The 25,334-nt window shown below is 46.3% G+C and overlaps 1 long non-coding RNA gene across 1 annotated transcript in view; it reads right to left on the bottom strand.

Moving 5' to 3' along the window:
* Nucleotides 1-25,334, bottom strand: part of LOC132507774 (uncharacterized) — an 87,037-nt gene that overhangs the window by 48,552 nt on the left and 13,151 nt on the right. The window contains exon 2 of the long non-coding RNA XR_009536304.1: nt 9,922-10,027. This is a non-coding gene — a long non-coding RNA (uncharacterized LOC132507774). The remainder of the gene's footprint in view (nt 1-9,921; nt 10,028-25,334) is intronic.

Here is a 25,334-nt window from a genome sequence, read left to right as displayed (position 1 = left end):
TGAGCAGCTGGACTTAAAGTAGAGAAATTACCTTAGATTATCCAAGTGTAATCTTGAAGGTCCTTAAAAAGGGAAGAGAGAGACAGAACAGGCAAATCTGAGAAGGTGTGATTACAGTAAAAAGGCACAGAGAGATGCAACGTGGCTGGACTTGAAGATGGAGAAAGGGGGTCAGGAGCCGAGGAATGTGGCAAAAAGCCTCTAGAAGCTGGAAAAGGCCAGGAAGCAGATTCCACCCAGAGCTTTCAGAAAGTAGAGCAGCCACGCCACACCGTGATTTTAGCCTAGCAAGACCCACGTCAGACTGCTAGCCTCTAGAATTAAAATAGTAAATGAGTGCAGTTTTAAGCCACCAAGTTTGTGGTACTTTGTCACAGCGGCAACAAGAAACTCAAACAACTGCTGTAGTCTACACCCTCCACACTTGGCTGTTCTCCTGGGTCTGAGCTGTGTTCATGTTCGCCCCCTCATGGTGCCAATCATACTGGGGGGGAGCTCCAAAAAGTACTGAAGTACTAATTATGGCCATTTATTGAGTACATACAGTGTTCTAGGCACCAAGCTGAGTGTTTTATAAAAATATTTTATTGAATTACCATAACTGTGGTATGGCTACTCCATTTTACTAGCGTGAAAACAGAGGCTCAGAGAGGTCAAGCCTTTGCCTAAGGTCATACGGCTAGAAGTCATCGGGGAGGATGCGAACCTCTGTCTGTTAGCTCCACAGCCTTCCCCCTTTCACTCTACTGCGCTGACAGCAACGTTGCTGTTAGTGGAATTAAAGTGAGAAAGAATTTGAAAAACCTAGTGAGAAAATTTCATTAATTTGGAGAAATGGTACCTAGGGAACTAATGTTCCTCATTAACTCCTCCCTCCCTTCCCTTCTCTCCCTTTTTCACTTCTTTCTCTCCGCCCTTCCACACACATTTACTGAACCCCTGTCCTGGGATATGAGGACAAATAAGACACAGCCCCTGCCCCGAGGAGCTCCCACATAGCAGAGGAGTTGAGACACAGGCACACACAGTACCTGGGGAGGCTGCTGCCATGAGACAGGAAAGTCCTGTTCACCTTGGGAATCGGCTAGAAGAGAGAAGTGACATTTGAGCCCTGGATCTGCAGGTAGCCAGGCTGCGTTCCAGGCTTTTTACTGTTGTAACTTGACTCCAACTCTTTACTTCTCTGAGCTTCATTCATTCAAAAAATAGTTTTCAAGCACTTCTTATATACCAGGCAGTGAGCGAGGCAGACGCCATCCATCAGACAAGAAAGACAAGTGTGAGGGGTCTCATAAAACTGCTCCTGTGAAGTCCTGGAGGAGAAGAGCTGACCTGGGGGGGCCAGCGAAGACCCTCTGAGATCTGCGGATGTGCTGAGACCTGAGGGGTCAGAGCTGGACCGGGGAGGCGGCCATGGTGGTTGAAGGAAGTCCGGGCAGATGGAAGGCCCGGAAACAGGTGGAAACCTGGTAGGTGCGAGGACTGGAAGAATCCTGTTGGCAGGGTCTAACCAAAAGACACTTGTAAACTGGAGCTGATGGCCCTTTCATGGAGCTGCAGGATTGATTACCTGAGATAATGTGTGAAAGAGACATGCTTTCCTGATAACCTGTATGCGTTTTTATTTTAGCAGTTATGAGGTATTAATTGTTATCACTAATTTTTTCTCCCCACTACATGAAAGCTCCAAACCATCAAGCTGATTTGAGTTTTGAGAAATTCTCTTTGAAGGGAATTTTCAAACCTGATGTTTCTACAAAGACCTGTAGAAGGATCCTCACAATTGACTTATCAACCTGGATAGATAGTGTTTGCTACAATCCCAGTTGAGAGAAAAAAAAAAAACCAGGTTATTTTATGTGCTGACTACATTTCTAAGAGATCTAATTAAAACAGGACAACAGCAGAACTCTGATTAAAGAATGCTGTATGAAAAGTGTGTCTACTTGAATGAATCAAGACTAGATAAAGGTAATAAAGATTTATTCCAGAGAGATGGGGGAGGGAAAGAGGGAGAGAGGAAGGGAGAGACAGAGAGAGAGACAGGGAGAGAGACAGACAGAGACACACACAGAGAGAGGTGGAAACTGTTCATAGAAGAGGGTCTGCTGTTGGAGAGTTATTTGAAGCCATGGGTATCTGCCGGCAGATTCTATTAAAAGGTTTTGAGGGTTTAAAAAAATAGCACTACTTTTCCCTAAAGGTTAAAAGACCAATAACAGTAAAGCAATTTCTACTTAAAACTGCAAGATCCATTTCACACAAGACTCAGGGAAAGAAGAGTCTGGTTCATCCAAGAGTCATATTGGGTGTGGGTTGGAAATTGAAGGCTCTTTCTGACCCCAACCAAGAGCATCTTTCCCTGGCTGAAGCAGGTTGGGGTAGACCAGCTACTACAGGAACAGCATTGCAGGGAGCCATGCTCGCCCAGCCCTGACCTACATGCCATACAAGACGATTCCTAAAATTCAACCAGCATTTACTGCTCAGCTCTTATTTTCCAGAGCTGGTGCTGGATGCTTTCAAATGCATAGTTTAAATTATGTAATCATATCAGCAACCCTGTTAAGTGAGCTGACTTTGATGGTGGAGGAAGAGCCAGGAGCCCAGGAATGTCGCTGTAGAAGCCGGAAATGCAAGGAAACGGATGCTTCCCTAGCCTCTGGAGGGAGTGTAGCCCACTGACACTGATCTCCACCTAGTAAGACTGATTTCATAATTCTGACCTCCAGATCGATAAGAGAATCCACGTGTGTTGTTGTAACCACCAAGTCTGTGGTCGTTTGTCACAACAGCCATCGGGAACTAGTATGAGTGTCTTAGCCAACAGTGCACAGCCGGGAAACAGAACAGGTTTTGAGCCCAGGTCTTTTGACTCCAAACCTGGTACTGCTCCTATCACGACTTGCTGCTTCCTGCTGGGTGCTCTGTGCCACTCTCACTGACACCATTCAGATTCCTACAGAGCCTCTTCTCTGACACAGAGATTTCCAAACTTGACTCTGTGTCAGCTCTCCTGGGCCCTCTGTAATGAAATGCAGAGTCCCTGGACCCAAAGATTGAGAGGAGCCCTACAACTCTGTATTTTTAAATAGGGGAATCTGCTGCAGGTTCTACGATCCAATCTGGGAATCACTGCTCTAGAACTTTTTATTTCTAAAATGTATTTGATACACAGATTCATAGGGAGAAAATATAAAATCACCTCTTTATCTTCCTTTGAACACATGAACACTTGAATGGAGGGCTGATTTGGGGGGAGGCTGCTATGTGGGAAGAATTTCTAGTTAACAACACACTCGCCTTCACACCACTCCTGGGATGGAGGGAGTGTGATACGTCTATTACTGATGGCAAACCAAGGCTCATTCAGGTGACTTGTGACAAAGACCTTCTTCTTGACCAAACTCTATAGACAGGCTCCTCTGCGCCTGACTAGGACCCATCCTTGGGCATTGTCCTCAAGGGTCCAATTTCAGCAAGAATCCTGCTAAGTCAGTTTAGCCGGATCTCCTCCTCTCCGTATCTGATCACTCGCAATATGTGATTCCCTTCCTCCTCGCCACCCGTTCCCCAGGTGTATCTGACCACTGACCTGTCTTCAGCAAGAATCCTGTTAGGCCAGTTAGCCAGAATTACCCGCTGATCCCCACCCTACCCCACTCCTGGGCTATAAAATTCCTACTTTTCCTTGCTGTATTCAGAGATGAGCCCAATCTCTCTCCCCTACTGTAAAACCCCACTGCAGTGGTCCCTACGGCTATCATGACTGTCCTAAATGCAGGACAGCCTCAGCATCTTGACAAGTGTCATTAATGAGTTTTCTTTAACACTTGCTGTATATGTGCTCAGTGGCTGCTGTGACAAAACACTACGAACTGGGTGGATGACAGCAACAAAACTTTACTGGCTCACAGTTTTGGAGGCTACGGGTCCTAAATCAAGGTGTCAGGAGAGCCATACCCCTGATGAAACCTGCAAGGGAAAAGTGTTACGCCTTCTGGATGCTAGTAATCCTTGGTTTTCTTTGGCTTGTGGAGGCATCCCTCCAATCTCTGCCTCTGTTGTCACACCGTCTTCTTTTTCCTGTGTGTCTCTGTGTCTCTTCACTTTTTATCAGGACACCAGTCATACTGGATTAAGAGCCCTCCTTATTTCAGTATGACCTCATCTTAATTTAACTAATTGTATCAGCAACCACCCTATTTCCAAACAAAGTCATATGGAAGTACTGGTGGCTAGGAGTTCAATGTATCTTTTGGGGGGGGACACAATTCAACCCAGAACTCTTGCCAAAGCCATTTGGCTGGTAAATGGCAGCAGTGGGCTCAAATACAGATCTGGCTCTTTTCTCTTCACCCGCCTTGGTGGAGTCTGCATATGAATAAGTGTGTGAACAAGTCTCATGGCTTTTCTGTGCCTTCCTAAGTCCTTCCAGTAGAGTTCTTGGCACTTGTAAGTCTCCCAGGTACTTTCCCTTGGGAGCTCTATTTTGCTCCACTGAGCACAAGTCAGAGGGAGCTCACATCTGCACTTCTCTTCTCCACGTTCCAAAAGGCTCAGACACTTTCTTTCCATTCCATGCTGTGTGCAATTGCTCCTCAAGGTGCAGAAGACGGGCCCTTCTGTTGAAATGGATCGGATCCTACCTGGGAACTGTTATGTCTATTGCTCTTTTGGATAATCTCTGCTGTAAATTAACTACTCCTATCCTAGGCCCATGTTTTTCTATTGGGTCCTTGGCATTTTTCTTATTAATTTGTAAAAGCTCTTTCTGTATTAACCTTTATCTATCATGGGAATTGCAGATACTTCTACCAATCTCTCATTTGTCTTCTGACTTTGTTTTTTACTCTCTTGTCATGCAAAAATCTTAAGTCTTCTGTGGTCCATGTGTATTCTTTCCTTCCTTTACAGTTTCTGGGCTTTCTGTCTTGCTTAGAAAGTTCTCTCAGACCCCTTGGTGACACTTATGTCCTCCTCAATATCTCATATTTTTTGTTGCCTTGAATTATTTTTATTGTTATGCTCAAAAAGAATATGTAAGTGATTGGGGGTTTGGTGATTCCACTAACTGTATCAGTCGTGCTGAAGTCTGTTTAGTTCATCTGTGCACTCCTGCATAATTTCTGGGTTTCAGGGAAGTTGAAGTAAAATGTGTTTGGACAGAAGAGAAGGACAGTCATTGTTCTTCCCTTTTCTACTCATATTTCCCTTTGGTAAAGCTTGAGATGCACTATTTGACGAATCTATCCAATTATACATGCATGCACATATACGTATGTATATATATGTCAGAGACTGCTATGTGTTCATCAAAACACATACTTATCCCACACCAGAAGGTGGGAGATAAACTCCATGAAGACTTTGGTGACTGCCACATTGGTGAAATTAGGTGAAAAAAGGTGTCTAACCACGTGGGGCACGTCACAAGGTGTAAGGCACGCTACTGTACCTTGAGTTCCCTGCAGATAAAAGTTGGGCACAGTGCTTGATGGGCCTCTTTGGATTTGGAAGGCAGCACATACCACATTTGGGAATTCCAACAGTTTATTGATGACTAGGAAGGCTGCAAGTTTTGACTGGGGCCAAAAGCAAGAGGCCAAAAGCAACCTCTGCAATAGGATCAGACTATTGTAAAGGCTGCTCTGACATGGAGCTATACAACCAGGCAGAGCTTACGGGGTGTCAGATCTACTGAGGCAGACACAAATGCTGTGTGGAGGGTTTGGCAATTTCAGTAGAGGAACCACAGAGCAGACCTTTAGGTTTCTGGATCAAAACCATACTTTATCACAGAGGATTATACACTGATCAGAAAGAAGCTCCTAATCACGGGGCATCAAGTGATTATGTAATTGGAACTGCCCACCAAGAGCCGGGTGTTGTCAGGTCTACCGGGTCGGATTGGAACTGCCCACCAAGAGCTGGGTGTCGTCAGGTCTACCGGGTCGGAAGTTGGGCGTATACAGCAATAATCCATCCCATGATGAAAATGTCCCATGCTAGATCAAGCCCAAGCAGACCTGCCAGGTGCAGGTAAGTGACATGAAAAGATGACCCTGACCCTCTGTCACCTACCTCTGTTGCATCAGAACCTCCCCCACCACTCACACCTGTGGCCTCTTACAAAGCTCCTTATGGCCAGTGATGGATTAGAAAAATCTCAGTCCTGGTTCTCGGATGGTCCAGCACAATTTGTTAGCGTGCTGACCATGGTCTGCTGCCGTACTCTAGTCCCACTCAGGAGTGTTGGTGAAAGACAGTGGCAGGGAGAAATCTCAGCACACAGATGTCTGAGCACACGTAATCCTCAACTTTGGGTGGGGGCAGAAGTGGTCTGAGGGAAGAATACATACAGCGATGAATGGATTAACAGGTTGGTCAGAGACCTAAGAGGAACATAATTGGAAGACTGGAGATGAGGAAGTCCAGGAAAGAGGTGTGTGGATAGACCCCTACAGGAGCAAGTAAAAAAAGCATTGGTCCTATTGCTGGAGTCACCGTCACTCCCAGAAGACCTCTTGGGCAATTTTTTTAACCTCTCAAACCTACAACTCTTGGCTCTGCTGGACTAGCTGTCTTAGTTCCCAAGAGATGGATGTTTCTGCCAGGCAACACATGAAGGGTTCTACTGAGCCTAAAGTTATGGTTGCTGCCTGGTTATGCGGACTCTGTATGCCAGTAGACCAGAAGGGAAAAAAAAAAGAGTTACTCTATTTGCATGGGTAAATGACATGAGGTCCTGAGGCTCCTACCTATAATGAGAACGGAGAGATAATAATATGGAACACAGCAGATTCTCTGGAGGGCTTATTGTTGCTTCCATGCCCATTGGTAACTGAAAGGGCAATTCATCAGCCATGGAGCAACAAGGGCATTGTAATGAGGGGCTCAGATACCTCAGTGAGTTACCTTATTGGGAAAGAAACTTACACTAGTAGAAGTACTGGCTAAGGTTGAGGACAATCTCAAATGAGTGGTAGAGGAGGGAGACGGGGAATATCCACGGCACAACTTTGCTAGTAAGTGATGGAACAAAGTAGACACAATGTGTGGCAAGAGTAGACCTGGGTGGTGCAGAGGATGGACTGTAGCAGGTGCCCAGCTCATTTCCCCTTAGCTAAGAGGTCACCTGAAGCTCTATGGACAAATCTCATACATGCAAAACCTTCCTCCTCCAGCATCCGCATCTCTGCCTGGCAGCTTTCTCTGGCTACAGGAGCTTGCTAGGCTCAAGATGACTGTAAATGTCAGGGAGTTAATGTTCCCCAGGAGCAACCACCTCGGCCTCGGGATGATGGGCAGGAGTCGATGGGGTGGGCTCTACATAGTCTCAGAGGGTCTTCAGCAGGTGAGCCCCAGAAGCCATCAGTGGTAATCCACTCGATGACGCACTCTTAACTGTGTTTCCTCCATTCCCTGTCTCCCCTTCACGTCCCATCACTCTGCTTCCCAGGATCTCCTTCCGCATAATCCGTATGCACCAAATCCTCATCTTAGTGTATACTTTTGGGGGAATCTCAGCTAAGACTCTTAGTCAACGGACAATAAATGCTAGTTCTTCTTCTATACATGTTAGAAGCATTTATACTAAGCTCATTTATGATTTAGAAAGAAGGACAAGTTTATTATATTTCAGATGCTACCAAGTTCCAAACCACAATGAGTATCAGAGAGGCTAAAAGAACAGAGAAGAATGCAAATTTGGAAGCAAATGAGATGAGATTTAATACAGATAAATGTAAGATAATGTACCTGGGAGAAGTCTCAATCAGCATTAATTTAAAGTGGGAGCCTGCAATTTGTGAAATAATCATACTGCCAAAAAGCTGAGGATAATAATGTATAATAAATTATAAATTGAGCAATGTGCTGCTTATTAGAAAAACCAAGTCCACCATCTTGCAGGTTGGAGATAAAATATGATCAGATGTAGTCACGGCATTCCAGGACCCTTCCTGGGACAGAGCTAGAAATCAAGGGTGGGTTGGTCAAGGTAGAGTGGGGAAGCAAAGTTAGGAATGAGACATGGGATTCAGCTGAGTCTGTGGGGGTGTTCTGGACTTACGGGGTTGAGATCAAAAGCTGTGGAAGCAATCCAACATCAGACAGAGCACGGGGATTAAGACCAGAGATCAGCTGAAGGTCCTCAGCCAGGCAGGGGGTCAGGGCAGCAGAGACATGGCATCAGTGATAGAGATCTTGAAACTAAGGTTACTCTGACTTCACCTTTAAGACTTCAGTCACTGACTGTCAGTATAGGGATGAATCCCCCAGAGATGCTGACCTTCCCCCACACAGCCTCACGTCAGTTGAGATTCCATTTGGCTGCAAGTAAGGGAAAGCTGGACACAGTGGTTTATATAAGTATATACCCTGTTTTTTTCATGAACTAGCACGTGTGGAGGTTGTATATTGCTGGCACTGGGAGGCAAACGCTGATGCCACAGGCTTATTTCTTTTTCGTTAGATGAAAAAGCACGTGCTGAGTAGAAGCAATCACATGAACAAACGCACAGAAACGTGTAAGAGAACGATATGGGTAGCAATCACATTTCACCACCTACCCAATACACCCTGTCCCTTTCTTCCTTCATAATCAAAGCCTAGTTTGGTTTGGAAGCAACATGATCATCTGTAGAGAAACACTTGCTTTCCTCAGCATCCACTGATCTATGAAAATTAATCAAACATCTTCCCTCTGAGAATATTTTTTTCCTTATGAAACACATCACTGTTTCCCCTTACCCTTTCTTTCTGGCTTGAACAAGCGTGTGGTGCCTAACATTGTGGCAAGCCATCTTGTGTCCAAGATGAGCTCAAAGACCTCCATCCTTTAGGTTCTAACTCCAGCATCACCTTTTCAGACAGGCTTCCCTGACCACCTTCGCATGGACCCTCATTCCATGCTTCTTTGTATCTCTTCCTTTGCTAGTTCCTTCACTGAATTTATTTCAAGCGGAAAAAATTTATTTTTCAGTAATATGACCTCTATTAATATTTTTCTCTCTCCTGTTAAAATGTAAGCAGCTCCTTGAAGTCAGGGGCGGTGCTAGGCACAGAGTGGCAGCTAATAAATCACTGTTAGATATGCAAACTCATGAAGGCAGGAGCTCTCATTTCCAAGCCCCTCCCTTTCCAGTTCAGCCCCCAGGATTGGCTGCCTCGTTTGGAAGCTGGACTTTGCGACCTGCCTTTGCCACAGCACAGCTGTGGGACCTTCAGTTTTCTATCCAATCAGTAAGGGCGGTGGGACCCAATCAACTCCGAGGTCCTTTTTAATCGAACAACTGATACGCTGGTCCCTAACATTTCTAGGTTTTTCTTCTGATTGTAGAGTTTTTAAGACATTTTTGATCACGACCTACCAGCAGTAATAAATTTTACATCACAACTGACCACGTTTACTCGGTCAGGAACTGTATTGCCTTATGTTTAAAAAGCACTAACTTGTTTACAAGACCTGTTAATGGTTTGTAATCTGAAGTTTGAAAAACTCAAGATATTTCTGTCCCATGCAATCCCCTATTAAACTATGTCTTACTTGGGAAAATATTTTTAGCAATGATATTATTAATAATACATGAGACAATATTCTTATATATTATTATATAATATATAGCATGAATTAGAAGATATAATAAAATGTAATAATAATAAGTTATAAATCTAACGTGTGTACAGCTCTTTGGAGCACACAGATTACCATCACACAGAGTAGCTCATTTATTTATTGTGTCAACTCTCTAATGAGGGCAGACTCACTTTTCATATGAGAAAACTAGCTCAGAGGGCAAATAATATACCTAAGAACACTTTGCAAGCTAGTGCCAGAGCCAGGGCTCAAACCAGGATTTTAAACTCCTTGTTCAGACCTCTTTCTCTTCATTAAATGCCAATTAAGGATGCAGATACCTTAGATGAATCCCTTCTGTCACGCTGGCCATCGTCTCTCTCTGCTGTAGCATCCTCTCTGGCTCAGTTCATTTCATTGTAAGCTCCGGAGGTCAGGACAGGGACCCTGAAGGAATCAAGAAGCATGTACAGGCTCGTCCCAGATGCCTGAAACACTTCATCACAAAGATCTCAACCCAGGCTCTGCCACATATTTATTGGATGGCCTGTGGCAAGCTATTTGGCTTCTCTGAGACTTAGTTTCCTCATCTGTACATGGGGGATGCTTCCCATGGTTCTACCAACTTCAGGGGCTTGCTGTGAAAGTGCTTGTGGAGATCCTTAGGCAGTGCGAGCCTCTGGATCTTTCCAAGAATCTTCCCTCTGCCGGGGATGGCTGCCCTTCTGCTTGGCACAAACTAGACGTTACTTATACCTCATTCACACATCTCCTCTTGGGCACTCCTGTGTCTTATTCTAACTTTGATTACAGCTCTTTCCGTGTCCCATTAATATGTACTTCCCGTACATCACATAGTGCTTAGATATAGTGGGTGCTCATTCATTCATTTCAAAGCAACATTCCTTGTACTCTACGTTCTAGACCTGGGCTACGTTCTGAGTAGTTATCCAATAGCAAGCTTAAATGCCCGGGAGGATATCAGTATTTTCATCATTTGCCAATTATGTGGGAGGAATCACAACACACACTCCACAAAGGAAGTGTTACATAATGTTCTCCTAGTGGTTGATGGCTTTCAGTGGGACCCATATGGATCGTGGTATCCACAGCAAATGTTACTCATCCCTGTGCATGGTGGCATAAGGAATGATCTGTGGAATTACAAGCAGAATTTTGTAGTCAGGTGGCTGCAGACGGTGCGGTGCTCAGTGAGGTCATCATCGAGGGAGAGAGAAAGGGCCACCTGTTTTATCTATGTGCTGGTGAAGACTTTCCAAATGTAGAAAGTGTTACTCTGATACTGCTTCTCAATCAGCAGGGGTGCACGGGGCATGAAGGATTCTTCAGGAGATACTAAGTACTGCAGAAACAAGAGTGAGCGCTCTGAAGTCAGATGAAGCAAGTGGGACAGGGATAGGAGGTAAGGTCAAAGAAAGACCAGGGAGTCAGTGTGTGTGGACAGAACCAGCTGAAACCAGCGGTACAATGAACGGTTTCACTTAAATCACTGAATGTTCTGGAGCAGGGGCGGCAGGGGAGGGATGGAAACAGGGAGATCGCTGTCATCGGAGAAAGGGGTGGCTTGAAATAGGATCTGGCAGTGGAGGGGTTAGATCTGAGGTTATTTTTTGGAGGTAGAGACATCAAGATTTGGTGGTGGGTTGAACGGAGTTTGAGGGCCAGGGAGAACATGAGGGCATCTTCTAAGTGTTTGGTCTGAGCTGTTGAGTGGATGCTGATGCCATTTACGGAAACAGGAAAGACTAGAGGGAAACAGATTGTGAAAGAAAACAGAGTCCTCTTGGAATTCATGTTAAATTCGAGATGTGGGTCAGACATTTGCGTAGGCAGTGTGGAGCAGACAGGAGTGGTAAGGACCAGAGACAGAGTTTACTTCAGTCCACGGATGGTCTAAGAAGGCACCATGCAATAAGGAATGTTACATATGTCTTGCTATCCACCACCAACATGCAAAGCCATGCTGCTGTGTCCCAGCGCTGCCGCTTAGCAGCCATGTGCCCTTGGGCACATTTCTTCACCCCTTTACATTCACAAAATAAGAATAAGCATACATACCTCCTAGGGCAATTGTGGAAATTAAAAGGGATAATGCATATAATGTCGAGTGCAGTGCCTGGCCAGCTGGAAGCACTATATCAATAGTTGCTATTAGTGGGCTTCCCTGGTGGCGCAATGGTTAAGAGTCTGTCTGCCAATGCAGGGGACACAGGTTCAAGCCCTGGTCCGGGAAGATCCCACGTGCCGTGGAGCAACTAAGCCCGTGTGCCATAACCACTGAGCCTGCGCTCTAGGGCCCATGAGCCACAACTACTGAGCCCACATGCCACAACTACTGAAGCCCGTGTGCCTCTGCAACGAGAAGCCACCACAATGAGAAGCCCATGCACCCCAACGAAGAGTAGCCCCTGCTCACCACAACTACAGAAAAGCCCAAGTGCAGCAACGAAGACCCAACGCAGCCAAAAATAAATAAGTAAAATAATGAAATAAATAAATTTATTTTAAAAAATAGTTGCTATTAGTAATATTAATACAAATCAGTTATCTATGAGTAAGATCAGCTGTCCTGAAATATTGTGCTTAAGGAAATTCAGTATTCAAACAGAATGGACTCAACTCTGCAGATAGGCAAGAGGTATTCGTGACTCTCCTCCCCCTTCCCCAGGGAATGTCAAAGATCTGACTTTATTTAAAGGTAGAGTAGGTTAAGAGGCCAGACACTTGCATAAAAACTTCCCTTTTTTTCTCTTTTTCCCTCCACATAATTGCTGCAGAACACCTCTGTTTTCCTCATATTGTATTGCATACAGCCTTTCAAGGTCCTGGCTAAGGAGCCAGACTACTTGGTACCTAAAAGTTAAGCAAAATAAGATGTTTGAAAGCCAGAGAGGCTGGTCTCGGCTCCAGAAAGTACAAGATGGACAGAAATATTTGGGATTTGATGTGGAGACGCTCATCACATCTGAAATCTGAGATGAGACCCCCCGCCCCCCAAAAAAGACTTCATGAACCAGGAGAAGAGGCCAGACCTGGCTCCTTGGCAGAGGCTGGAGATATCCAGCCTGTGCCAGATGGGGGTCCTGTTTCCCCCAGGCTCTCCCCTTCCTCGGGCTCTGTCAGCCAGACCTGCAATCATCTGTGTGCCTTCTTTAATTGCTTCAATTAGGAAATGTACTAAAAAGTCCAGAGAATAATAAACAAAAACTCTCCGTCCAGATATTTGCATCATAAATTATTCAACAGTAAAAGAAATGAAACATAAAATGGAAGTCCCTTCACTCCATTCTCCTTCTCTCCTGACGAAATCACGATCTAAAAATTGTGCACATCTGATCAAACCATGTTTTGATCTTTGGACTATCCATACATAGCTCCACAAGCCAAACATATGTTTGTTTTGTGTATATTAAAGCACTTACATATATGTTTTCATGGTCATATGAATCTTTTTGTAATTTGCTTTTCTCATTCAACATTATGTTGATAAATATGCTTTGTTCATTGATTATAATTGCTGGGCATCTAATTTCACAATTAGACACAATTTCTATATTGATGTGTAGGTAGGTTCTTTTTTCACTCACTGTCTCAAACAATGCTGGCTTGACCACCCTGGGCATGACCAGCACACCTGCCGGCATCTCCCCAGGGCACTCTGACAGCAGACTTGCAGCGTAGAGGAGCCTGCCTCTCTTTGACGTTAGCAGATAGTACCTGACTGCTTTCCTAATGGGTTCCTTAATTTACATCACCGCCAGTGATTATGAAAATTCTTGCACCTCCACAGTCTACAACTATGAGTTTTTTACTAGCGTGCTGAGTGGGAAAGGTATCTCCTTGTCGTTTTCATTTTATTTCTCTGATTGGTGGGATGCACCCTTTTCCAGATCCCCATTCATCAAAGTCTCCCTGGCTGGGTTTTTATTGCCTGTAGCCAAACGTCATTCCTAAGGAAGGGAGGCATTTTTGACCAGCGTTAACTGACTTCCCAGGAAACCCCTGAAGCTCAAGTGGGAGAGGGCGAGTTTCAAAGGACAAACGTCATCAGCTTGACGATTTTGCCCAGGGATCTAAGGAATCTTCTAATTTATCTTCTAATTTAATTAAATCTTCTAATTTAATTTAATACCCCATTGTCCAAGATCAAACCTAACAAAACTATATTCTCCAAAGTTGGATCTGTTCTACTTCTGACACGTGTCTCCTCCCCACTGCTTGAGGAACTCTCTGAGCTCGGGCATCTTGCCCAAAACTTCTAAAGAGTCAGTCTGGACTTAAAAGAAACCTCTATGCAGCCCAATCCTGCGAATATTTACCAAGTGTCAACTATGTACAATTCACTGGTTTTTCCATCCAATACGACGTATTCCCTTCAAGGGCCAATTAACAAAGTGATTAAAGAAAGGAACAGATGTATCCCTGCCCACCTTTCTCTTTTGAGAAGCCTCAAGAAGTGGCAGTGTCTTCTCAGTTCCCCAGCCAGAGTTGACCTTCAAGCCTCACCAACTGAGTCACCAGGAGAGGTCCCAGACCGTGCAGCCTTCTGTCCCAAACACCTGGCTGTATCCTTGCCCGGGATCACCCTCAGGTGCCATCCTGCCTCTGTCTGCACATCATCAGGAGAGCTCCCGCCGTTGACTTCGACCGCATTTGGACGTTAAAAAAACACAGATGGCCCTGCGGCTCCAGGCTCACTGCAGCATATCTCTCTGATAAGTGATTCTCATTATGGGCTCGTCAGACAACTGAGGAAACGAGAGGTAGCCCCATCCTTGTGCCTGTCAGGTCTGGTTAATAAAAAATGGAAACAAAAAACTAAAGAGAGGAAAACTGCTAAGCTAAGAGAGGTCTTGGGACCAGGAGGCAGGAGGTAGGAAGGAAGGAGCACTTCCAGGCAGTTAGTTAGGATGGCTCCAGGCCAGACTGGCCCTGCCTGCTCCAGGGAAGTTCTGTCTCTACTCAGGGCCCAAGGCCCCCCAAACCCAGGAGGAGGAGCAGATACGAGCTTCCCATCTTTTGTTCCCCTTGACGTGATGCTCTGCCTTAGTGAACTTCCTCCGGTGAGCTCTGTCCTTGAGCCTTGGGACACTGCACGTACGACTGCACTGCTTTTGCTTTGGCTCTCATAGCTCATTGGGCTTCTCCATCTACCAGGGGACCCAATACAATCTAGAGGTTAGGAACATAGGCTGAAGACAGACCACGCAGGTTCAATCCCAGGTCCGCCACCTATTAGCCATTGCCTTGCACCGATGGCCTGACCCCTCCCGAGCTCAGTGTGCACGCAAGTGAAACAAAAAACAGCAGTAGCACTTGTTCTGCATGGCTCCCGTGAGGTTGCGATGAGATGCTGCACCCAGAGCCCTTTGCACGACGCCTGACTCCACACAAGCCCTCAAGCAATGTCGGCTCCATTAGGTCACAGCCGTGGTGGAGCCAGTTCCTTGCCACGGGCTCATTGTTTAACCATCGTGGTTGAGCAGTAAGCTCCACGAGAGCAGAGACACTGCTCAGAGGATGCCAACACCTCGCCCACGAAGATGCTTAACAAACTGGTCTTGAACGTGTAAGTACGTTGAGGAAAACCGGCCCTGAGAACCGCAGTCAACCTCATGTCGGGAAGATGGAGAAACGAGTAACCAGTGATTCTCAGAGGATGACATGGTGGGGACAGGAGTCATATATAGTTTAAAAAAACATATTAAAAATCACAAAAGAAACTAATACCAAAATAGCTCTAAAATTCCAAAATGATTTTCACTTACATTAGTTAATTTAATAACCCCACCATCAAAGGGACTTAGTTATTATCACCATTAAAGTTTTATAGGAGAAACCTGTGATTGTCAGCGAGGTTAAGTAACTTTCCCAGGATCGCAGAGCTATTCCTTTAGCAGAGGTGGGACGTAAACTCGGTCCTTTGAACTTCAAACTTGTGCTGTCTTTCCAGTAAAAGACCTGTTTACAGTTGGAAGAGCAAGGGCCACGTGTGGGCTAGGGGTGCATCTTGTTGCCATTTGAAAAAAAAGCCACACAGATACTAAAGTAAACTACTTCCCTTTTGGTCTTTCCTTTCATATTAGGCGGAGTTCAAAGTAAACCAGTTCTTGTAATCCTCCGATCATTTCTCGCCCTTGTGTATTGATCTGAGAAGTCTCTGGAGTACTTTGCTTCCCAAGGGTTCATCAATAAATGAAGAGGCTTTACCATCATCAGGTCACAAACAGAACAGGGAGTGCAGGGAAACTGGCAAAGGAGAGAATGTGTAGAGGACTGGGGGGCACTGGGTACACCTTTATCCCGACGGCCCCTGAAGAATTCCCAGCCAGTGACCCTGTTCCTTCTTCCCTCCTTCACACCTTTATGGGGTGTAACCACGTGAAACGATGCTTCTTTGCTGTGGCAGAAGGAGTCTCGGTCCCATGGATGGGGGGCACCAGGGCCTGAAGGTCCTGTCTGGGAGGTCCCTGCTTTGGGGAGCCCAGCACTGTCAGCTCCCAAGTCCATTGCTGAGCCCCACTGGCCCCTAGACTTGGCTGCCTTCCCTCTCATACCGCTGTTCACTATTTCCCCAGTCCCCTCCTGCCCCCTCCGCTCTCTCCAGGTTGGTGGCAGAGCAGCAGGCCCCCACCCAACTTCCTGTCCCCTGCGGCATCCAAGGGCAGGGTCCTGGGCCCTGGGCCCTCTGGTCCACAGGGTGTCACTTCCCAATGAGGAGGGGAGGGTGTGAGGTGAGAAGAGACCAGTGAGGGGAAGGATGAGTGCTCCAGAAGGTCGAACCCCGTGGCCTTGCTCTGGGGTGCTGACCCTGCTGGACGACAACTCCGTACCCTCTTCCTGTTAAATGTCTTGTTCTAGGCCTTCAGGCAAAATTGGGGCTCATTCATAAGGAAGGACCAGGAGCCCCAAACTCTACCACGTGCCAAGTGCTGTGCTGGGTGCCAAAACCAAGATTCACAGAATCCTCAGAAAGATGCAAAACCAGCTCTTCCTGTGCCCATTTTATGGATGAAAGGAAGGAGATGAGAGGCACACAGACGGCACAGCTAGTGGGTGGTGGTTGGCACTCAAATCCCAGCCAGCTGGGACCCCATCTCTTTCCAAGTGTCCATCTAATGCCCTCTTGTCCCACAGCTGGGGCCCCGTCACTAGGGGACCACTTTTCTTGAGGGCAGGTGTGGGGGCTCTTTTCCCACACTGGTACACAGCATCCCATGCCTTTGTGTTGGAGCCTGGCTGAGGGGCTGTAGGGCACGAGAAGCCCAGCAGGACCCGAGCTGTTAGTAGACTTGACTGCTTTGCTGTCTGCTCTTCAGAGCAGCTGGCTGTTAGGGAGCAGTGCTTAGACGAGGCTGCAGTTGGTAACGTGGGCTAGTTGGTTTGCATTTGTTTTTAGACCTCGTTTCCCCGATGTTGGTAATTAGCACTTGGAAGTGTATCTGTGCTGATGGAATTGCCCGCCCGTAACGTTCCCTGGCTTCTCCAAGCAAAAAAGGGCTTCACCCACCCTTCCTGAGCCTGTGCATGTGAGGAAATAGGAATACTAAAGCGTAAGTCAATCTAGGGTGGACCTGAGATGAACTGGACTTTCACCTACTGGCAAATGCTTTGTGCAACTTACTTCTGACTTGATGGTGTGCCCCATGAAGCCACTCGGCACAAGTTCTGGGTTCCAGTGCAGGCTCAGCCTCTTCCTAACGCTGTGCCCTTGGCGTGAGGCCTAACTTTTCTAAGTTCTAGTTTCCTCATCTGTAAAATGGCAATAATTACAGATTCGAGATAATAGATGCAAAACACCTGACACAGAGTAGGCTATCATTATTACTATTATTATTATTATTTTATCCTGGTGTCATAGTCATGGTTCTCCAGAGAATCCAAACCAACGGGATGGATATAAATATAGATATACATACACACACACACACACACACACACACACACACACACACACACACACATTTATTCTAAGAAACTGGCTTATGGGATTATAAAAGCTGAGAAGCCCCAAGATCTGCATTCAGCAAACTGAAGACCCAGAAAAGCTGATGATGTAATTTCAATCTGAAGGCCAGTAAGCTCGGGCTCCAAGAAGAGCCAAGGTCTTTTCTGGCCTCCAGACGTTCAGTTCAAGTCTGAAGGCCAGGGAAGACTAATGTCCCAGGTCAAGCAGTCAGGCAGGAGGAGTTTCCTCTTCCTTGCTGGAGGAGGCTCAGTCTTTTTGTTCTATTCAGGCCTTCAACTGATTGGATGTGGCCCACCCACATGAGGGAGGGCAATCTGCTTTACTCAGTTCACCGATTCAGATGCTAATCTCATCGAAAAACACCCACCCAGAAACTCCCAGAATAGCATTTGAACAAATATTTGGGTATCTTGTTGCCCAGTCAAACTAATACAAAATCAACCACTGCACTTGGTACAGCCCCGTTACTTAGCAGTGAGCCCAGATAGGAGAAGCTGAGGACTGGCTTTCAGGCCCATGCTCTAGAAGGACAGCTGCTGAGAAGAGACAGAGGTAGCCTCAGCTGGGAGAGGCAGGTGACGCCAGAGGCCCAAAGGAGGCACTGGGCACCACTGGGACCAGAAGAAGGCAGCCTGTCAATGAAGAGACTCGGGTGCTGGCTGTTGGGAGTGAAAGCACACCCAGGAAGCCAATGTGCCGGGAATAGTTGAGGGTTCTGACCTAAGGCGATATGAGCATGAGAGCACTGAGAGTATCTGTTGCAGATGCGCAGAACAGGAAAGCTCCTTGGAGGAGGTGACATTGAAAGATGAGGAGGAGCAGAGGTGAGTCTAACAGGCAGAGGAAGCCAGGCATGTAAAAGCCAGAAGGTGGAGAGGACTGGGTTCTCCAGAAACTGAAAGAGTCGTGGAGAGTGGTGGATTGCGAAGGGGTCTTGGTAAAGTCTGCTTTCGCCTTCTTGTTTTATAAAAGGGAGGGGGAAAGGAAGAGGGAGGCTCAGAGACACTGAGTAACTTGCCCAGGTTCACACAGCCAGCAAGGTCACAGACTTCAGTACTGACTGCATGAGCAGTGCGGGGGGGTGGGGTGTGCGGGATGCAGGTAAGACCATGCTGTCTGAGGGGTGTTGGGGGACTAGAAAGGCAACTCAGGGAGGTCAGCAGACCAGAAGGAGCAGGAACACCCTGACCCCCGTTCCTGCCACTCCTGACCCAGGGAGCCTCCGGTGCTTGCTGTGGTTCTTAGAGCAGAAAAGCCTCTCAAGTACAGGGATGTAACTGAACAGACACAGTTATAAATAAAGTGACAGATACCATAGCAACAGGGAAAGCAAAATGAAATACATCATCTTATTGTAAAGGGCAAAATCTATGCTATATATACAACAAGCCAGCATCTCCTTCCTCTTTCTAGCTCTTTCCTTCACAAACATTTCAGACTTCACAGGCAACAGGCCTGTCTGCTCAACTGAAGCAATTCTGATACAGGATTTATACATATCTTTGTACACATCTACTTGTGTGCCCAAGTGTTTAGTTATATAAAGTACATCCAGCTCTGTACATAGAGATATACATTAGATTGTAGACATACATATTATATACCTGCAAAATACTAGGGCATAAGGATATAGGTTCTGTGGTAGATTATATTTTCCAAAGACAGCAACAACAATATCTCACATCCCGCATGTCTGTCTACAATGAGACCTTGGCACTCTTCTCCTCGAGGTCTATGCCCCCTCCCTTTGAATCAGGAAGGACTTATTACTACTTCACCCAGTAGAGTGTGGTGAAAGTAAAGCTGTGTGACTTCTGTGGATAAGTGAGAAAAGGCCAGGCAGCTGTCACCAGTTTCTCTTGGGCCAGTGGTTCTAGGGGAGGCCAGTCCCCCTGTAAAAAGTTCAATTACCCTGAGGTCACCATGCTGGAGAGACCATGTACTGACATTTCAATCAAGAGTCTCAACTGAGCCCAGCCTTCCAGCCACACATATCGAGATGCCAGACGTGTGAGTGAAGCTATTTTGTATGCTCCAAATCAGTGTGTCCACCAGCCAAGTACCAAGAATGACCCCAGGTGATGCTATAGAAAACAAATAATCTGCCAAGTCCTGCCCAAAGTTGGGAGCCAATGGATTTGTGAGACATAACAAAATGGTTATCGTCGAACCCACTGAGTCTGGGGGTAGTTACTTATATCACACTAGAAAAGTGGAACACGTGCCCACATAAATGTCACAACAGCCACCATCCACCAAGTGTCCAGCAGGTGCCATGCCCTGTGCTGAGCCTTGACACTGATCATCTCATTTAATCCTCAGGTCAACACCATAAGGTAAGAATCACAGTCTCCAGTTTCCAGGTGAGGAAACTGAGGCAGAGAATGTTCGGAACTTGTCCTAGGTCTCAAGCAGGAGGCGAGAACGAGAGCCAGGTCTCCTGGCTGCAGAGTCCCCACCTCTAACCATTAGGCTAGACTGCCTCACTGCCGAGATTTGACTGGCGCATCCTTTTAGCTTTTTCTTATGCAGACTCACTCATTTTTCTTTTTTTTTTTAGAAAAATGGGATTCTATTATGCATACTCTTGTGTAACTTGCCATTTTCAGTTAACATATTTCCGAGTCAATACATACAGATCTCTATTATCATTATAAATGGCCATGGCCCACTGAGCCAGATGGGTTTACTCTCATGCATTTAACCAGTCCTCCTGGGGATGGATAGTTAGGTTGTTTAATATATTTTTTTAAAAAAACCATTACAAAAAACGTTTTAGAGAACTGCTTCGCACATGTATCTTTTTGCTCTGGTATAATTATTTTCCTTGAACAAATTCCTATACATCAATAGATTGAGCTCTGCAAAGGTAGTATTTAAATTTCTACAACAGTGTATATGAGCTCCAGTTTATCCGAGCCATGGACAACATGGGGGTTTCTCCATTGCTGTTAATTTTTATCATCAGCACCCTTTCAATGCTGGTTGAAAAGTCCAGTGGAAGTTGGTTAGAGGGCTCATCCTTCCCTCTTTGCAGAGTTAAAACTCACATTTCAGGAAAGACCTTAGAATGGAGTGGTTAAAGGTATGAGCTCCATGTCAGACTGAGCTAGGGCTGAATCCCAGCTCCACCACCTTTTCTTATGACCCTGGACAAGTCATTTGACATTTCTGAGCCAGTTTACTTATCTGTAAAATGGGGAAAGAAACAGAACGTCCTCATGGTATTTGTGTAAAGATTTGATAGGACGGTGTAAATAAAGCATAGGGACTTCCAGCTCACACGAAGCTAAATGAGCCCATAATGTTACATTGTGTCCAAGGAAGGCCTCTCAACCTATCAAAGCACAGAGTTTCTGAAGCTTTAGGAAAAGAAAAGGAGCTGGGTGTGGAAAGCAGGTGGATCAAGCAGCATCCCGCGTTTCACTTTTCCTGATGTCCTTCCATAATTTCTGACACTATCCGTCATACTCAATAGGCTGCTTTTGGGGTCAAAGCCAGCAGTAACTCATATCATCACATTGGTTTACAATAGTTCGCAAATCAGAAAATTACAAAACTATATGAGATTCATTATGGAAAAGTAGGGATTTCAGAATGGATATTAGCTGTGTGAGCATGCCTGGGCTTCCTGATCCATCTCCCTTGGAACTGAACTTGACTATCCCCAATGGCAGGGTAGCACTTGCCCTGGCAAGTTTTTCCCACAGACATGCGGGATGTCCAGGGCCTCCTCCCAGGCTCTCCAGTTAGATTAGTCTCTCTTCCTCTCTTGGGTAGGAAAACTGAGGAGCTGAAGGACAGTTGGGAGTAGAAGCTTGGGGTGAGAGGGAAAAGCGCCCCCTCTGCCACTCGCTGGGGGCTCTGGTTCTCTCCACCCGTTGGGATGGTCAGCCAGGGTGCAACTCTGACTTCCAGAGGAGCTCCAGGAAACGCCGCCCTCACTTTTATAAGTCCCCCCCCAAACCCTTCCCTCCTCTTCTTTCTCCTGGGACTCGTGGCAGCCTTTTAACTTTTGCCAAAGACTCCAGAATGCAGTTCCCTGAATCTAGGTTAAGCACTCTCTATTCTTCACTCTGGATCTCCAATGACACCCAGTGCTTGTCCAATGGAGACACCCAAAGGTCCTGCATTGGGATTAAATGGCCACACAAGGATCCTCCGAGGAAGGTAACGCAGCCTGCCTGGGCTTTCTCTGTGTGGCCTTTTACTAGAACAGTGATAGTTTCTCAAAGACCTCCAAGTTAATCCAAACCTGAGGATCTTCTTAGATGCATCTCACCATCTGAAGAGTTCAAATAGATAACACAGTGCCAATCTTTCTCAACAACCCCCTGACGACCAGTTGTGAACCCCCTCCCCAGCTACTAGTTATCCTTGGGGAAACGATATTCTCAGGGCCCAGTTCCTAATCCACACCACTGTCATCTGCCACTGTCATCAAAGACAAGCAGAATCTCAGAGGCATCTTAGGACAGCAGAGAGACACTTGGTTTCTGGATGCCAGCTAGTCTAAGCCAGTGGTCCAGATTCCTCACGTGTAAGTGAAGAACTCTCCCATCAGGAGGTTACTTTTGGTGCTGTGTTAATATCTCCCATTCACACGCTTCCTGTCTCAGAAGGTGGCAGTTGAACCATTCTCTTTGTAAAGTTGAGACTTTGCAGTAGTAACCTTGTGTTATACATTTTTTTTTTTTTTTTTTTTGCGGGTCACCCCCTCAGACACTCCCCTTCCTCACGCGGCATTCAGACCCTCCTTCAGTCCATGCTCCCGGCAGTTCTGGGGTGATCCTGGCTCCTCCTGCCATGATGAGTGTGCTTTGTCCAGCGCCACAGGCCTGAGCTCTGGTGGCTGCTGCCCCTACCTTGAGCTGTGGCATCATTTTAGTCTGTGAAGCTGATTTTTGTTGCAGCTGAAGCAGCATCCTTAGCAGCTTCCCGAGCTGAAGATGCAGGTGAGGCTTCTGGAGTTCTGAACCTCCGGGTTTTGTGAGGTCTGACACCTCCACCCCGGCCTCGTCCCCAGAACTTCGCCTTTCCCGTCTTCACCATTGTTCAGGCCTGGGTAACTGGCACGGCTTCAGAAGAAGCGAAAAATTTCTCTCTGTTGTACTTTTCCCTGTGGTCATGGCATGTGCCTCTGATGGTCCACTTTCCCCTTATTTCTAAATTCATTTCAAAATCATTTGGCTGAAATTTTAACTTGCTTCTTAAGTGGGCTTCTTTCCTTTTATGCCCCCTGGCTGAGCTTTCTCTCTCCTTTTCTTTTGATTTGCTCTCTTACTGTTAAGAAAATTTTTCAAACGCTGTCTGTATTTTACCTTGTAAGCACAGCACAGCAGAATAGATGGAGTCAAGAAGAGCCGGGCCTTCCAGAACTATCCATCGTTAAAATGAATCTTGACCACATGTGTCCCTCTGAGTTGTACATTCCCCCCAGGAGTGGTTCCTCCATCAGGCCAACCTCTAGCCCAAGCCTTGACATCATCTCTCATCACTTGCTTATTCCCCTGCAATAACCATGTCTTCTCTGGACCCCAATTCCTTACTTTGTTTGAGTGTGCATGTTCACATTTTTCTGCGCTGTTTCCCCTGGATGACACTTAATATGGCCAGCCTTCTCAGGTGACCCCTTTCAAATCTGTCTAGGTGTGCGTGACCACTTGGCCTGGCTCTCCTTGGGTCCAAGCAGGGCTTGTCCAGTTGTTCCAGCGATGGTCTCCACCTGTGGCTTTGAGAATGAGCTTCTATTCAATACGTAATTTCTGGACCTAGAATCCCTTCTGAGAGTCACTCTCTTCTGCTCCCTCAGCTCTTGACTCTTTCTCTCTGTATTAGATTTATTTGGTCCCTGCCATTTCTTATGATCTAGTAACAACTAAATCACATCTTTCCTGTTGGCTCCATCGTTAAGGATGGTTGGGCCCAGGTATATCTTCGTTTCCTTTCCATACCTGTCCAGCTTGTCCTCTGTACCTCACTTACCTCCTCAGCTGCCTGGAGTGGACCCAGATCTCAGCCCCTGCAAAGGAAACCAGCCTTCTCCTGGGCTTATCACTCTGACCTCCTTCATTTCCCTTTCCTGCTTTGGTAATAAACCTGAGGCCCATTTTCAACTAGTTAATTCTTCCGTGATTTTGAAGGCAAACCATAATTAGAAAGAGAGTTCCACGTGCAGAACTTTTAAATACATTTCTTCTTCACCACATTTGTAAAACTGTTATTACATTGTTTTCTAATTCAACATGAAAAGCTGACACAAACCCTACATAATAGGGACCCTGCTACTTTTTTTCTTTTTTTTTTGTCTCTGATGACATCCACCGCCTTGTAGTGGATAGAGCAGCAATCTGGGTCTCTGAAATCTAAAGTCATGACCGGGCTCAGGCATCTGTGTGGGGAGGGACTGATTCTGAGTCCAGTGCTCCCATTTTAAGGCATAACCTTCATACATTACTGCCTCTGTAGCCCACAGGGAAGTTAGCTGCTTTTCCAATTTTAAGTCCTGGCTTATGGTCCCTGCCGAGAAACACAGTAAAAGAAGCAAAAAATTATTCCTCCCACTGTCGACTAAAAAGCCCATGCACTGAAGCTCTGCCTGTTCTGAGGCAGGCCTTCCGCAGGCTAAAAGACTCTCTTTTTCCCATAAGCGGAGGCTTGCCTCATTGGTACTTGCTCAAGTCAGAATCAGCCAGCAACCCCTGAGAATCAGGACTCACTAATGGCCTGGGTCCAATGTCATGTTAACAGTCACTGGAGCACCTGCAGGCGAAAACCCTGCAGGACAAGCTTGAAGCGCCTTGGCCATGCCAGAAGCAATGTCTCCCCACACTATTTTGGGCTCCAAATGATCATTCCAGTGCCTATCCCTGAAGTTCCAGGCAAAACCTTTTATATGTGGGATTTTAAGGGGGGCATTAAATAATACCTGTGTACCCCCAGAGTTTGAAATGAATCAAGATATGACACATAGGAGGCAGAAAAATGGAAATCAAATATCAGCTCTGTGACCGAACTGGCTGGTTTGGGGACTGTAGCTTCGAGGTGCTGCCCTAATCTGAGCTTCCTACCCCTTTCTCCTCTGCCACACTGAACGTGGGCAGCTCAGTCTCCAGGCATCCCCACTGCAGGAGTGTCTGCTGCTTCTCCGAGTTTATCACCTGGATAAGCAGAAAATGTGGCTCTCCTGAGCCCATCGGGAGGCTCAGTGACTTCTCCCCATCTCACTCATCAGAGCACTGACTTCCCCTACTGAGTTCCCTGGAGAAGGGGCTTAGGGTTGAAGGAAGGTCAGAAAGATGCCTCAAGTAGACACTCAGAGAATGGGACTAAGTATTTCCTAACACTAGTCCCAAGGGACTGCGGTCCTGTTTATGCCTGGATAAAACTCCAGTTCTGTGCTGAGAGCTCAAAACACCCTTTAATAAATAGTAAGTTGAGCAAAAGGCAGAGAAACAGAAAGAATTCGAGAAGTATACGAGAACTTTCTGACTCACATGCCTGGACTTTGCTCAAACCACGGGGCTCCTTTGCCCTGCGGCAACCTGCCAGAGAGGTGCCTGCATGCTAGCTCCGCAGCATTGGTACATCTGCCTGGGGAATCCAGGGCAGGGAGGAACTTGGCGGTGAGTCCTCCAGGACAGGGTAAGAAGTCCAGAGCTCAGAACCAGGGAGAACTCAAGTAGTGTCTCATCGGGATAAGAATACGGTTGGGATAGGAATGGGAGGAAGGTTTCAGATTGACGACTCGAATTTCTGCTATAG

This window comes from Lagenorhynchus albirostris, chromosome 17 (assembly GCF_949774975.1).
Source record: "Lagenorhynchus albirostris chromosome 17, mLagAlb1.1, whole genome shotgun sequence".
In the NCBI taxonomy this organism is placed as follows: domain Eukaryota; kingdom Metazoa; phylum Chordata; class Mammalia; order Artiodactyla; family Delphinidae; genus Lagenorhynchus; species Lagenorhynchus albirostris.
The sequence above is the reverse complement of the archived record's forward strand: the minus strand, read 5'-3'. Positions and strand labels throughout refer to the sequence as shown.